This window comes from Ictidomys tridecemlineatus, chromosome 5 (genome assembly GCF_052094955.1).
Source record: "Ictidomys tridecemlineatus isolate mIctTri1 chromosome 5, mIctTri1.hap1, whole genome shotgun sequence".
Lineage (NCBI taxonomy): Eukaryota > Metazoa > Chordata > Mammalia > Rodentia > Sciuridae > Ictidomys > Ictidomys tridecemlineatus.
In genome coordinates, this window is record NC_135481.1 from 183,298,407 (window position 1) to 183,313,402 (window position 14,996).

Below are 14,996 nucleotides of genomic sequence, written 5' to 3' on the forward strand. Positions count from 1 at the left end.
GTTGAGTGTCTACTCTGTGCCAGGCCTGGAAATCTGTGTTCATTGAATAAAATAGGCAAAAATCCCTGGGGCTTCCAGTTCAGTGCAAGGACAGACATTAGTAAAATTGAAAGATAAGTCCTGTCGTATGTTGTAAGAGGATATTCTGTAGAGAACAGTAAAGCAGAAGCTCAGTGATGGGGACCCTCTCTGAGATTGGTCAAATGGATACCTAGGGTGCTCCAGGTGGACATCTCTGTGGAGATGGATGTCTAAGCAGAGACTTCAAGGAGATGAAGGAATCAGTCACACAAGAACTGAGAGAACAGCATTCCAGACAGAGGGAACAGTACATGCAAAGACCTAGGGGCAGAAATGTGCCTGCCTTCTCCCAGGAAAAACAAGGAAACCAAAATGGTTGGAGCAAAGAGACCAAGAAGATGCAGGAAAGAAATGAGGCTAGAAATGGGGCAGGAGGCTGGGGTTATGGCTCAATGGTAGAGCGCCTGCCTAGCATGTATGAACACTGGGTTCAATCCTCAGCACCACAAAAAAAAAGCAATAAATAAAATTTTAAAATTTTTTTAAAAATATTTTTTAAAAACACATAGTGCAGGACTATTGATGAAGGCCTTTGGGGCCATTTCAAAGGACTTTGGGACATGGAGAAGCCTTCCATGCATATTGCTGAGCGAAAGAAGCCAGTCTGAAAAGGCTACATACTGTATGATTCCATCTATATGACATCCCAGGAAAGATACAGTTACAAAGATACTAAAAACATCAGTGGCTGCCTGAGGTTCTGGAGCAGGCCAGCAGGGGTGACCAGGTGGAGCACAGGGGAGTTTAGGGAAACACTTCCGAGTGGAGCTGTCACAATGGTTCTGACAAACCCATACAATGCACAACATAAGAATGAACCCTAGTGCACATTCCAGACTTTAGTCAATAACAGTGTATGGGTATTGTTTATCAGGTGTCACAAATGTGCCACACCCTGTAAGTAACAGAGAGGGGCGAGGAAGAGGGGCAATGGGGGAACTCTGTATTTTCCACTCAGTCTTCCTGTAACCCCAAAATTTCCCTAAATCATGAAGACTGTTTATTTCTTAAAATAGAAAATGGACTGGCTATTGTATGGGAGAGGAGGAGACATCTGAGGCCAGGGAGGACTCACATCCTCTGATTTTTTTTTTTTTTCCAGCAGGATCCCTTGGGCTGCTCTGCAGGGAACTAAAGGGGCCAAGGCTGAGGGTGGCAGACAGTGAAGCCACTGAACAATCCAGGCAAGAGGCAGAGGTGTTTTAGACCGAGTGGTGGCTGTCATGAGGTCAAAGCAGCAGAATAGAACCAACAGGATCTTCTAAGGGATATGGGGTCAGAGGGTCAGGTGGAAGCCCCACCCAGCATCCTGCTGCTTACCAGTGGCAAAATAAGCACATACTCGTGATGTCAGACAACATGGAAAATAGCCAGGATGATTAATCTATTATTATATAATTTTAGAAGATTATCAATATGACCCAATAATCCTAACTCTGAGTATATACCCAAAGAAATTGAAATCATGTGTTCATTTCATTTTCTGATTTTGTTTTTGTTTTGAGAGGGGTGGGGTGCCAGGGATTGAACCCAGGCACTTAACCACTGAGCCACATCCCCAGCCCTTTTTATGTTTTATTTTGAGACAGGGTCTCACTGAATTGCTTGGGGCCTCACTAACTTGCTGAGGCTGGCTTTGAACTTGCAAATTCTCCTGCCTCGTGCTCTAGAGCTGCTAGGGTTACAGGCATGTGTCACCACACTCAGATTCATTTCAGGACTATTAACAGTAATCAAGACAAGATATGGAAACAACCAAAGTGTCCATCAAGAGAAGAGTTCATAAAGAAAATGCAGCAGGCACACACACACACACACACACACACACACACACACACACACACACACAAAGGAATCGTACTCAGCCATTAAAAAGGAGGAAATTCTGTCATCTATAACATCAGTGGAACTGGAGGGTCTTATGCTAAGTGAAATAAGATAAACCAGGCACAGAAAGAAAAACATAATTTCACTTATGTGGAAGCTAAAAAAGTGGATCTCGTGAAAACAGAGAGCAGAAAAGTGGCTACCAGAGGCCGAGAGGGAGAGGGGCAAATTGGGGATGGGCAGACATTGATCAAAGCCTCACTGAGATTGGTTGGCACATTTAGGATGAGGTGCAAGTGGGTGGAAGAACCAAACAATCCTGAGACCCCTGGGACCCTGGGGATTGCAACTGAGTAAAGTTCCTCTCTCTCTCTTCCTCCCTCTCTCTCTCTCTCTCTCTCTCTCTCTCTCTCTCTCTCTCTCTCTCTCTCTCTCTCTCTGACCAATCAGCCCTCCCTGCTGATGTGTGGTTGGGAGGACCACATTTAAGGTTTGAGCAATGGGGGCCCAGCTATGGTTCAGATAAGGTTTGAACATGTCCCCAAAGGGTTCACGTGTTGAACCGAATCCCCATTGTGAGGTATTAAGAGGACAGAAACTTAAGCTGTGACATTTAGAGGCAGGATCTTTGGGGGCAATTGGGTTTAGAGAAGGCCATGAGGGTGACGGTTTCATAGGAAGAGAGAGAGAGATCAGAGGAGACACACATGTGCCCTTCCTGTCTCTTGTCATGTGATGCTCTGCATCACTTTGGGACTCTGCCAGTAAGAAGGTCACCACCAGATGCAGGACTTCAAGCTCTTGTGGTGATGAGTTATTAGCAACAGAAAACAAGCCCACACAGGGTCCAACAGAGGAGAGGTGCCTGGGCCCGCCACACACACTCTGTTGAGAGACAGAAGCAAGTTCATAGGCTGGTGTACCTTGGCCACTGGCCTGCCAAACAGCCCAGGAGCTTTTATCTGCATTTTGTAGATGTAACATACATGGGACCAGAATGAGCCCAGGATTGGTGATACCAGTGGTTGGCCCATTAGGGATGACCTAGCTGTCAGATCAGAATGGATGCAGTTATGACTTGGTCTTGCTACCATTTTTCTGTTTATAACACTCTTGATTATTTCATCGTATAAGCCATTTAATCTATGATTAGCAAGTTGCTAAAATTCTTGCAATCTATATGTGAAACATGTCTTGTGAATTCTGCCTGAGTCTCCCAAGCTATCTCATTGTGTATATCTAACACATCCTCTAAGTTTTGCCTGCCTGGTAAGCCGCCAGTTTATGTGCCAGATACTTCTATGCCAAATACTTCCTAGGAGGTTCATTCATCTTTTTGGGGTTTTTTTTGTCCTTTACAGTTGAATTTCATATTCTCAGACAATGAGGCAAACACATTCTACACTTTCACTCCACCCACTGACTGCCCTGCAAATCCACCACCTCCACCCCGCGTAAGCTGCAACCATCTTTTATGGATCAATCTCTTAACTTATCTGCTGCTGCCATACTGACCACCCCACAGCATCCAAACGGTAGTTTCTGAAGGGGAAAGGGCTCTCAGCTTAGCCTGGCTATGAAGCCTGAACCCCTGATTGGCAGCAAGACCTATCTTGATAATAGCCTCAACTCTCTCCCCATCACTTCAAGCCCCACCATTCCTACTCTACTCTCCCCACAATATGCTCACGATCAACCCTGCCTTTGCCTACACCCTGCCTAGAAAGAGCCCTTCCAGGTGGGTCTGCTCAAATCCTACAATCTAAAGACCCAGCTCAGCATCGCTTCCCCTGGGAACCATTCTTGGATTCTCTCCCCAATAAATATTCAGGAAGGAAAGAAAGAAAAGAGAGGTGCTGGGGGAAGGGAGGATAGAGAGAGAAAAAAGGAAGAAGAGACTCACAATCAACTCAGTAGAGAAAGGAATACTGCCAGAGGTGATAACTGCCCAGCCTCTTTAGGCATGTAGGCAAGCGAAAGACTGAATGGTGTTTGGGGAAAACCAATCAAGGAAATGATTCAGCATTCAGCAGAACATGCAATTGGACCAGATGCAATCTACCATCTTGCCATGGAGTCTGGGTGTTCCAATTACCTCTGGGTGTAAAACAAAGGGTCCCAATACTTAGTGGCTTGAAACAGCAACTGTTTTATTGGGTCTCATGATTCTGTGGCAGAGTTCACTTGGGCCTTTTTCTACTCTGTGTGGCGTTGACTATGCTCACTTGGTATTCATCCAGTAGCTGGGCTGGGCAGGGCTGGAGGGTCCACCATGGCATTTCTCAGACTTGTGGATCTCAGCAGGAACTGGAAACCTACTCCTCCCTGTCTCCATGTGGGCCTGTCTGGTGTGTCCAGCAGTGTGGTCAGGCTTCTGACATGGCAGCTCAGACTTCAGAAGACCAAGTGGGAGCTGCCAGTGCATTTGAAAACTAGGCCCAGAACTGGCATGGTGTCATGTTTTTCCCTATTCTACTGGTTAAACAGTCACAGATCAGCCCAGATTCAAACAGAGGGTAAGTAAACTTTCCCTCTTGATGAAAGGAGAAACAAACAAATTGCAGCCATCCCTAAAATCCTGAAGTAAAGGTGATGAACACAGCTCCAGAAAGACTGACCAGGCCAGGGAACAGACAGAAAGCAGCTCCCAAAACCCCAGGGAACAACGACTGTTTGAAATAATAGATATTTATTGTCATTCAAAACCAGGCAGTTGTGGGGGGGAGGTAATTTGTCACACAACAATAGAATACAAATCCACTCACCTTCTCCAAAGCTGTCCTTCTGATCATGTCCAAGACAGGGTCCTGGGTGGACCAGGAGTCGGTGATGTATTTCAAGATGGAAACCTGAAGTTGGAGAACTTAAGAAATTTATGAGACCAGATCTTCATAATCTATCCTCAGGGACAGTTCTCATTTGTGTATTTATTTAACAAATATTTGTGAGTGCCTAGCCTGAACTCTGCACTAAACAAAATGCTGGAGGGAAGGAAGGTGAGTTAAAGCACATAGAGTCCCCAAAATTATGGGCCTCTCTAAGAAGATCCTGCTCCAGGCCCTGTCCTGCCCATAACCTGAAGGTTCTCCCCCATGGCAGATATTGCCAGATGAAAATGGGCCCGTGCCACTTTATTATTCACATTCTCTGCTCCAAGACCTCGCGCTCTTCTATGTCTTCTTCTGTCTCCTTGGCTTCTGACCACTGGGTTCATTTCTATTATCAACCCTCAGCCCACTGCTTGGCTTAACTTGGCCTTTTGACTTCCTCATAAGCCACAATCTCCCCAAGTTCCAAGTCAGATGCAGATACCATGCCATCGCAGGGCATCAGAGCTCAGAACCAGACCCGGAAGTCATGCCAACACTCCGGAAGTTGTTCAGGATTCATTCTTCCCTGTGCCTCCACAGGCCAGCTCCTCCCTCAGCTGAACACTGAGAGAAACATCCCTGGGTGTGTGAGCAACACAGGCCTGGCTCTCTGCTTCCCCTTGGGCCTGAGCCATTGTCCCCAGCCAGCCAGGCGCATCTCTCGGAAGCACCATCTCCTCGGGCACTTTTTCCTGCTCTGTCTGGATTGGGCTCATTTACTAAAAATTAGTTGGGAATGAAAAAAGCCCCTAGTTTATTAGCGTGCTATTATTCCCCACCCGCCATCCCCTGCAGCATGATGGATTGCCTGGTGAGGGGACACAGCCCCAGCCTGGGAGTGAGCAAGCTCTGATGGGTCCCCGGCGCAGACAGATGGGGAGGCCGAGTCCTGACCATGATTGATTAGCTCCGCAAAGCCTGTTGAGCGGAGTTCCATCAAGATTGATGCTTTCTCCTCATAACAGCATTTCCAAAAAGTTTCTATTACATTTTGATTATGTTTATAGAATCTCGCTGGTCCGGGGGAAGATGCAATCTCGTTCCTTCCCTGTGTGCATCTGCGTGGGCCGCCACAGTGCCTCACACAGCCCTGCCTGCTTGGCCTCTGCAGAGTGACCCACACTTTCTGGGCAATACACAGGACTTGTGTGGCCTCCCAAGATCAAGCTGGAGGAAGCTAATGTCCATTGTCCCAGTGCCCAAAGGCCAGCTTCATGGCAGCTCTGGTTTCCAAGGGCCAACTACCTCAAGGACTCGCAGGCTTGGGCCTGAAAGTAACAGTAACCCCCTAAGCAAAGGCCATTTTCTGAGATCTGCATGCTGTCTGGGAAGAGACTGGGGACCTGCATTTTTCTACCTGGTTCCCAAGGACACAGTAAGACCAGGTCAAGTGTATGATAAATACCATTTTCAAATACTTACCTGAATCTCTGTGTGCATGTGTCTCCCCCAGTTTATTCCACAGGCATCAGAGTGATGCACAGGAAATGATGAAAAAGGAATAAAAAAGAATAATTAGGAAAAAGCAAATCCAGCTAGAATGTCAAGACCAAAAGGGAAAAAAATAAATAAATGTATATGCAGCACATAAAACCCTACACAGTCTTTATGCTTGGGCCTTTAATGTGGTCTGAGTTTCCTGACAGTCCAAGTGAAAAGGAAAATAAAAATCAGTTATTTTGTTTTATTCTTGATGTCATTGTTAGGAAAAAGTTTTCCCAAAAAAGCCGGTTTCTTGCAGGAATCATAAAGTTTCTTCAGGTTTTATTCTAAAAGAAATCTGTACCAGAAAGTACAAGAGAGACTTTCTCACAGAGTCCAAGAGACTTTGAGAATTATGTTAAACTAGGGTTTCTCAACTTCAACACCATTAACATTATGAGATAAATAATTCCTTGTTTGAGGGCTGTCCTATGAACTATAGTAAAGTTTGTTTGTGGTCTCTACCCACTGGATGCCAGAAGCAAAGCTGCCTCAAGTTATGACAGCCGAAAATGTCTCCAGGCACTGTCAAATATTCCCAGGGGTGGAGTTGCTAGAGTTCACAAATAAAAGTTCTGGATGCCCAGTTGAATTTGAATTTCAGATTTATAAAATGAATAACACTTTAGTATAAGTATGCCCCATGCAATATTTATTACATGACCTATTTATGCTAAAACAGTGTTCTTTTTCATCTGAAATTCAAATGTAACTGGCCATCCTGCATTGTATCAGTAACCCCATCTGATTGGCAACATTCTCTGATGGGAACCTTTCAAACATGATGCATTGCAAAGTACCCACTCCCCACTCCTCAGGCCATATTTTTTAATGTGTTATAATGATGCAAACTTTTTTTTCTCCAGTGCTTCTTCTAATTCATAGATGACCAATAGCTTATCTTCTATTTTGTATCTCAGCAGTAAAACTTAATTGTGACATATCTTGAAAATAAATGACGTGCTTTTTTTTTTTCCAAAACAAAATAATAGTTCAAGACTCTAGTTAAGAACAACTGAGTTCGACAATGCCCTCCAAGTAGCCCTTTGGGTAATGCAGCCGATGGAACGGTTCCATAAGGCTGTTTTTTTCAGCATCCATAGAAGAAATGGAGGGCATAACCCTAAAATGTAACTTAGGAAGAACAATTCTACAGAGTTATGAACAATATCATCTTTCCACACTTTTTCTCTGTCAGTCCTGCATGATCTAGGGATAAAACTCAGAGATACTATGCTCAACCTGTCCCTAGCCTAACTGCCCAGGATTCCTCTCACAAAGGCAATGGATGGTAGCTCCCCTGGGCCTGATGGCCCCTTACTAGCTTCCTGAAGCCACTGGGACTCTGAAGAAGGCTCAAACCATCTTTAGCAATGATCCATTCTCTCAAAATAGCTAAAAGAGAGGACTTTATTTTTACCACAAATAAATTAAAAGTATTTGAGGTAATAGATAGGCTAATTATCCTGATTTGATCATTCCACATGTATACCTATATCAAAACACCACATTGTATTAGTATGTTAATAATTGTGTGTGTGTGTGTGTGTGTGTGTGTGTGTGTGTGTGTGTGTGGTGCTGGGGATTGAACCCAGGGCCTTGTGCATGTGAGGCAAGCACTCTACCAACTGAGCTACATCCCCAGCTCCATAAAAAATTTTTAATTTAATTTAAAGAGAAGAAAAATCTATCCTAGGGTTACTCAGTTCTAAAAATTAACTAGGCATTTGGGAAAATGTATTATACTAAAATAAATCTCAAATATAAAATGAAATGTAAATTAAATCTCAAAAAATTTAAGAATAGGGGTTGGGGTTGTGGCTCAGAGGAAAAGCGCTCTCCTAGCATGCGTGAGGCACTGGGTTCAAAATCTATCTGTGTGTGCATGGCCTTTGCTTACGGGGTTACTTTACTTTCAGGCTCAGCACCTCATAAAAACTAAATAAAGGTATTGTGTCCACCTTCTACTAAAGAATAAAGTTTTTAAAAAACTTTAAGAATAAACATGAAATTGAAGGGCTGGGCTGTGGCACAGTAGTAGAGAGTTCACCTAGCATGTGTGAGGCACTGGGTTCGATCCTCAGCACCACATAAAAATAAAATAAAGGTATTATTTATGTTCACTTACAACTCAAAAAAAATATATATATATATATATATATATTTTTTTTTTTTTTTACCGTAAAGAGAAAAAGTTTATTTGAGGGCTCACAGTTTCAGAGGTCTTAGACCATAGAAGGCTGGCTCTGTTCCTTGGGGCTCCAGGTGAGGCTGAACATTGTGGTGGAAGAGTGTGGGGAAGAAGCTCATATTGAAAGCAGAGAGAAAGACTCACCTCTTCAGATACACATCAATACCCAAAGCCACGCCCTAATTCTCACCCTTCCAGCCACACCCTACCACTTCAGTGAATCCCATTAGGAGGGTTTAACTCACAGATAGGCTAAGGTCATAACCCAATCATTCCTCCAAACTTTCTTGTATTGTCTCACGCGTGAGCTTTCAGGGGACCCCTCACATCCAAACCATAACATTTCACCTCTGGCCCCCCAAAAGCTCACACTCCTCTGACAATGCAAAATATATTTAGCCCATCCCAAGAGTCCCCATAGTCTCTAGAGTTCTGAGATAGCTCAAGAAAAATTAAAAGCAATTTACAAGTATTTAATATAGAATGGTACAGAGTAAAAATTTCCATTCACAAAAGTAGGGACATAGAAAGAAGGGATAGGACCCAAGCAACCCCGAAATCCAGCTGAGAAAACAAGTCTTGGAGCTCCAGATCCGGGATCTGGGGCACATGGCATCATGATGTTGTCTTCAAAGGGCTGGTGTAGCTCTGCCCCTGTGGCCTTGTTTGTTGGAGCCCAAGTGGCCTTTCTGTTTGACTGGTCTCTGCGTTCCTAGGATAATGACCCACATTACTGGTATTTCTTAATTTGGGGGGTCTCCACTGCAGCTTTAGCTTCCTCTACAAGTCTCCACACCTGGCCTTCTCAGGGAGTGCCCACAGGGATTCTGACCTTGCACTTTGCCTGGATTCCAAGGCCTTCCTTTGAAATCCTGGTGGAAGCCTCCACGACCCTCTTACTCCAGTGTCCTGCATTCCTGTACCACCAGCACCACGTGGTTGACGCCAAGATCTGCTGCTATCTTGAGTAATAGCCCAGGCTCCAGGGACCCTGGCCGCAGCGGGCTCTGTGTGTCTGGGTGGCTGAGCACTTTGAAAAAACTTCCTCGGCCCCTTTGCGCAAGAAGGGTGCCCCACAGGTCTCTTCCCCAGAGAATTTTTGCTTTTAATCCCAGGAGCCTGAGATGGGTGTGGTCTTGCCAGCTTCTGAGTTGCCCTTAGGCCATCTTTCTTACTGTCTCTAGGCAAAGTCTTTAGTATTTTTTTTAGTAGCAGTAATGTCAACTGCAAGTCTTTCGGCTCTGCTCCTGAATATTGCAATAAACTTGGCTAAAAGCCGCCAGCAACATCCATGCCACCGCCTGAATGCTATGTTGCTTAGACATTTCCTCCGCCAGATTAAGAAGTCCATCACTTTTAAAATCAATTTCATATAAAGTCTCAGGACATGGGCAAAATGCAGACAACTTCTCGGCCAGAACATAACACGGATGGCCTCTACTCCAAATTCCAATAGAGTCTTCCTTTTCTGAACCCTCCTGAGCCCTGTCTCCACTGCTCTCAGTCCTTTTGGCTGTCTGGTCTATTGACCTCCCACCAGAATCAGCCATGAAGCTCCGTTTACAACAATCCAAAGCATTTCCAGCTTGCACTGCTACACATCTCAAAATTCCTCCCACCAATTCCAAAAAACTCCAAAAGCTTCTGAACCACATGGTTAGGTCTTGTCACAGCAATGACACTCCTTCTTGGTACCAATTTCAGTGTGAGTAAAGGATCTGACCAGAACAACTGTAAGGAGAAAAAGTTTATTTGAGGGCTCACGGTTTCAGAAGTCTTAATCCACGGAAGGCTGGCTGCATTCCTCAGGGCTCCAGGTGATGCTGAACATCATGGTGGCAGAGTATGTCAGAGGGAAGAACCAAAATATATATATATTTTTAAAAAAAAGTAAAATTGAAGTAGTACTAGAAGAAGATATGTAGTAGCTTTTTGGAATTTCAGGATGAGAAAGGTTTTATGTGTCATCTTCTGGACTCAAGATCCAGATGCAATTGAATTTTAAAAAGTTGAAGGATTTAACTACAATTAAATTTTTTTAAGTCTCTGTATGACAAATAGAAAAACAAAACAGTGACAAACTCAGGGGGGAAAGACCAGCAGTATGAAACAGACAGAGGACTGACTTCTCCATGACATAAAGATGAATTTATAAATAAATAAAAGTCTAAAATAGAAAACTGGTAGTGGGGAGGGACATTAATAGAGAGTTCCCAGGAAAAAGAAGCCCAATGTTTTCAAACACATGAAGAAGTCAACCTCGCATTGCTACAAATTCAGATCATAATTCAAAACCTCTTTTTATCAATCATGGGTAAAGATCAAAATGTTTAATAACACATTATGAGTAAGAGTGGAAGAAGCAGATACTAACTGCTCACCTTGGAAGGCATTTTGGTAGTATGCTTTCAAACTCTAAATGTACAAGTCCACTCCATGAATTTATTCCACAGGTATACTCATTACTGGGCATAAAGTTGTTCATACAAAGTCATTCATTAAGTATTTTTTTTAGCAAAATTTGTCAATAAACTGAATGTCCACCAGTACAAAGTTTCTCAGATAAATTATACTATATCCATGCAAAGAAGTGCTATGTGGCAATTTAAATATAGAATGACTGTAGAACATATGTAATGAAGAATGATCTCCAAGGGATATTGTTAAGTGAAAAAAAGAAGGGGCTGAAGATGCAGAGAGGAAACTAAGAAAATAGAAGATTACATGCAAATATTCTTTCTATATTAGTATCTATATGCCTGGGGAGTGACGTACAAGAAACTGACCATATCGATTGCCTCTGGGAAGTGAACATAAGAAACCAGAATGAAAGATGAAAACAAGGTTTACTTTTTAATGAATACTCTTTTGAATTACTTGAATTTGTTTGCTATTCTTTTGTTTTGTTTTGTCTTGTTGAAGTACTAGCCATTAAACCCAGGATCTCATTTATGCTACCCTAGCCTTTTTTTTTTTTTTTAATTTTAGTAGCTGGGATTTGGGCATGTTCCATCATTCCCAGATCTTTGGAGTTTTTTAACCATGTGTACATATTACCTTTCCAACATAAAACCAACTGACCTTTGATAAGGGCATCAAGGATATACAATTGGGGGTCAGGGGTATGGCACAGCAATAGACCCCTTGCCTAGCATGTGTGAGGCTGTGGTTAATCCCCAATATTAAACACACAAAAAAAAAAACACAATGGGGAGAAGATAAATTCTTCAAGTTTATCTTCAAGTGGTTTGGGCAAACTGTATATCCATGTGCAAAAGAGTGAAATTGGGCTTGATATTTTACAGAATACACAAAAATCAACTAAAAATGGATAAAAGACTTACATGTAAAACTTGAAAGTGTAAAACTCCTGGAGAAAGCATAGGTTTTGAAAAGCTTCATAACATTGATCTTGGCAATGATTTTAAGGATATGACACCAAAAGCACAGGCAACCGAAAAACAAAAAATAGAGGGAACAACATCAAACTAAAAAGTTTCTGCACAGCAAAGGAAACAACAGTGAAGAGACAACCTAGCGAATGGAAGAATATATTTTCAAACCATATATTTGATAAGGAGTCAATATACAACATATATAAAGAACTCCTACAACTCAGCAGCAAAAATAATATTAAAAATAATAGGTGGGGCTGGGGATGTGGCTCAAGCGGTAGCACGCTCGCCTGGCATGCGTGCGGCCCGGGTTCGATCCTCAGCACCACATACCAACAAAGATGTTGTGTCCGCCAAGAACTAAAAAATAAATATTAAAAAATTCTCTCTCTCTCTCTCTCTCTCTCTCTCTCTCTCTCTCTCTCTCTCTCTCTCTCCTCTCTCACTCTCTCTTTAAAATAAATAAATAAATAATAGGTAAGTAAAATAATCTGATTAGAAGGTGGGCAAAGAATTTAGTCAACAGGTATACCAAAAAAAAGTGCACAAGATCACTGATCATCAGAAAAATGCAAACCAAAACCACAATGAGATGTCACTTAGCACCTGTTAGGATGGCTAATATCAAAAAAAAAAAAAAAAAACAAGTTTCAGCAAGGTAGCAGAGAAATTAGGGCCCTTGTACACTATTGGTGGTAATGTAAACAACAATTTTTAATTTTAAAATGCCCAGTTTTACTTAAAGAAATTTGCAGACTACAGACTACACAATAGACAGGTATTAAAATTTATGCTGTAAAATGTTTATTACAAAATTATTCATAATAATGAAAAATTGGAAACTACTTCAATGTCTAAAAATAGAAGACTGACTTAAACGGATTATGGTTTTTCCATACAGTATACTATTTGACAATCACTAAAAGCCACATTCATAAAGAATGACTTAGGGCAAGAGAAAATAATTAAGTGGAAAAAATCAGGTACAAAATAGTATGTGAAATATAATCCTGATTTTTTTCAAACACATATATATTTACATTGAGAAATATTAATGGGATAGAATGATATTCCAAAAATGTTAGGAACTGTGTTCCATGGGTGGTATATTAGCAAGTTATTTATATTCTCTTCTTTATTCTTTTCTATATATTCCATGTTTCCCATGAAGAAATATTAATTTTATTATTTAAAAACATTAAATATTATATGAAAAAGAAATAAATTCCTAATAGCCCTATCCTAAGATGCATGTCAAATTCCCTCAGCCCTTACTACATGCAGTAGTCTATCATTCAAGGTGTCCCACCTGTCCTGGTCACATGACTCCACCTCACCCAATCAAGCTGATTCCCAGGACTCTGTGTTTCAATGGGTGATGCAAGAACAGAAAGGACAGAGATATAGGTCCATTACTTGATCATAGGTCCATTACTTTCTGATTAACTGAATTCTATCCCCAGACCTGTACATACTGACCTGACATGCTCCAAAAAATTACTGGTCTTGCTCGTTTTAGCCAGAGTTTGCTCAATTCAGACTACAACCAAAAAAATGTTCCAGTAGCTAGAATATATAAAGAAATCTCAAAATTCCCCAACCAAATACTAGTAAACCAAATTCTGCAACAGGTGACCATGTGACATTTACTCCCTTAATGCAAAATTGGCTTAACATAGAAAGATCAATCAATGTAATACATCATATTAATAGAATAAAAGACAAAAAGTACATGATTATCTCAATAAACACAGGGAAAGCAAAATACAATGCCATTTATGATTTTTTTTTAATTTAGCACATTAGAAACATAAGGAAACTTTCTCAACTTAAAAAAGGCCTCCTATTAAAAGAAAATATGCAAAAAAAAAAAGAAAATATGCACAGCTAACATCATACTTAATGGTGAGAGAGTGAATGCTTCCCTCCTAGGCCCCAAAATAACGATGTCTACTTATATATTTGCAATGAATAATTTAAAAATGAAATTTGAAAAGCAATTCAATTTACAATAACATCACAAAGAATAAAATACTTAGGAGCAAATTTAATAAAAAATGGTGTAAGACTCATGAACTAGAAGCTAGAAAATATCATTGAAAGGAGTTAAAGAAAACCCAAATAAACAGAAAGATAACTGATATTCATGTCTTATAAGATTTAATGTTAAAATAACAATGCTCCTCATATTTATCTATAGAATCAATGTAATTACCATCAAATCCCCATTGCCTTTTTGCAGAAATTGACATACTGATTCTTAAAATGCACATGGAAATGCAAGAATAGACAAAAAAAATAAAATGAACAAAACAATCTTGTAAAGGTAGGACAAAAATTAGAGGACTCACACTTCCCACTTTTAAAATTCCTATTCAGCTACAATAACCAAAACATTGTATTTCTGGCATAAAGATAGAAAATAGATAAATGGGATAGAATTCAAAAACCAAAAATAAGCACTTATATTATTGTCAAAATATTTTCAAGACAATCCAATGAGGAAAGAAACAGTATTAATAAAACTTCTGTGAATATTCTTGGGAAGTAGGGAACCAAAAATGGTGCTAGGACACCTGGATATCCATATGTAAATACATGAAGTTGGATCCCTACCTCATACCATATGGAATTGACTCAGTCAATGAGACCTAGTGTAAGAGTCAAATACATGAAAGTCTTAGAAGAAAATGTAAGGGATACATTTTCACGTCCTTGGATTAGGCAATGGTCTCTTAGGCATAATATCAAATACACAAACAACAGAATTTTAAAAATAAACTGAACTTCATCAAAATTAAAAACATTTGTGCATCAAAAAATTTTATCAAGAAAGTAAAGACAATCCACAGGATGGAAGATCATTTTTAAATCATATATCTAATAAGGAACTTCTATCTAGACTATATAAAGAATCCTTTAACTTAAAACACAACTCAATTTTTAAGGAAGCAAATGATTTAGATAGACATTCCTCCAATATATACAAATGGCCAATAAGTACATGAAAAAAATGTTCAATATCAAGAGTCAATCAGGAAATGTATATCAAATCTGCAACAATGCCCACTAGAATAACCATAATCAAGAATATGGCTAATAGCAAATGTTAGCAAGGGTATAGATAAATTGGAAACCTGGTGGAAATGT

The 14,996-nt window shown here is 40.8% G+C and overlaps 1 long non-coding RNA gene and 1 other non-coding gene across 5 annotated transcripts in view; both read right to left on the reverse strand.

Moving 5' to 3' along the window:
• The window catches only part of LOC144378132 (uncharacterized), a 52,634-nt gene extending 38,713 nt beyond the window's left edge, over positions 1–13,921 (reverse strand). For 2 of the 4 annotated variants that reach the window (XR_013439710.1, XR_013439712.1), the window contains exons 1-2: positions 6,201–13,921; positions 4,674–4,771 (exon numbers count right to left, since the gene is read on the reverse strand). This is a non-coding gene — a long non-coding RNA (uncharacterized LOC144378132). The remainder of the gene's footprint in view (positions 1–4,673; positions 4,772–6,200) is intronic. The other 2 variants (XR_013439711.1, XR_013439713.1) reach the window with 2 other exon arrangements.
• On the reverse strand, positions 7,830–7,903 carry Trnav-cac (transfer RNA valine (anticodon CAC)). Its single transcript has one exon. It is a non-coding gene; the product is annotated as a tRNA-Val (tRNA).
• Positions 13,922–14,996: the final 1,075 nt, after the last annotated feature.